The sequence below is a fragment of the Takifugu flavidus genome, unplaced genomic scaffold, assembly GCF_003711565.1.
Source record: "Takifugu flavidus isolate HTHZ2018 unplaced genomic scaffold, ASM371156v2 ctg436, whole genome shotgun sequence".
In the NCBI taxonomy this organism is placed as follows: Eukaryota; Metazoa; Chordata; class Actinopteri; order Tetraodontiformes; family Tetraodontidae; genus Takifugu; species Takifugu flavidus.
The window spans coordinates 14964-16181 of NW_026622055.1; the positions used below are offsets into that span (position 1 = coordinate 14964).

The 1218-nt window shown below is 51.2% G+C and overlaps 1 long non-coding RNA gene across 1 annotated transcript; it reads left to right on the forward strand.

Annotated features, from left to right (window-relative positions):
• Positions 1-396: 396 nt before the first annotated feature.
• On the forward strand, positions 397-1002 carry LOC130520593 (uncharacterized). Its single transcript, XR_008948935.1, has 3 exons — positions 397-482; positions 569-695; positions 770-1002. It is a non-coding gene; the product is annotated as an uncharacterized LOC130520593 (long non-coding RNA).
• The last annotated feature ends 216 nt before the right edge of the window (positions 1003-1218 follow it).

A 1218-nucleotide genomic window follows, 5' to 3' on the forward strand; every position in this document is an offset into this window, starting at 1 on the left:
GGTACGCATTGCCTTCAGCCGCAGCAGCAACTATAGAACTAGAACCCACTGAACTCTTCTCATTGATGTGTCCTGACCGACCCCCATCCAGAACCCGGCTAATCTAAAGAATCAGCACCTTCTGCTCCCTCCTCAAACACAATGAAACACAATCAGTGAGGGCAAAACTAGAAGATTCCCATGCAACAACTCCTCAAAAGTACAGACGTCAGCACCGGTTCCTTTGACTTCCACAGGGATCCACCAGCGCAGTGTCATGGTGCTCAGACCGACCCTCCAGTTCCAGCCCTGAGGTTCTGCGGTCAACTGGCTCAATGGACAGGAAACTCCACCAACTACCAGGTCCGGGCCCGCACGCCACCCTGAGTGACGGGGCGCTTGTCAACCAACCGGTGCTGTTGCAGGGGGCCTCGGTGCAGGTGACGCTCATGGGCTTCGCTGTGTCCGAGGACAGGACGGCAGAGCTCCGGCGCCACCTGGAGGTGTCGTATGATCAAAGCCTTTGAGCCTTTCAGGGTTTTTCCCATCCCACCGGTCCATTTTCACCCCGTTCTTGTCGCACAAACAGACAAGGCTGGAAAAGACAGTGACGGAAAAGTTCTGCCGGTCGGTCGATGGTGTATAAGATCCTGGAGGGGGTCCAGACCCGAGAGAGATCCAGCTCCCTCGTAGAGTTTTTAATGGGAAGCCCCGAGGTGAGGTGGTCAACAAGTTCTCTTGGCTCAGCAGAATTTCTTCTATTCCCACTCTTCACCTTCATCCCTCACAGGAGGAGCGAGAAAGACAAGAAAGTGGGGAAATGGACCCGGCCGACCAAAGCCTGGGCCGCGACTTCGCCGATGACCAGACATTTACGGATTTCACCCCATTTGAGGAGGAAGCCTATTCCGCAGCGTTTGGATCCTTCTCTGGTTCCACATCTCCAATGTGAAATGTATTTTTTCCTGTTGCGAAGGAAACAAAGAGTAACACTTGATTAGATCAAATAATTATTCAATGTCACTCATTCAACATAAAGCAGAACCGTGTCAAATTCATTGTGCACCGACTGATATATTTAATGTATTTTTAATTTATTTTGAACATTGTCAGACCAGTAAGGTCCAGTTGTGCACCAGCATTAGCTTCGTCCTGAGCTTGTGTTTTAGGAAATCCCGGTCGGACTGAGGCCCGAATGGACTGGATCCACCGTATTGGCCCGAATATAAGACGACCCTG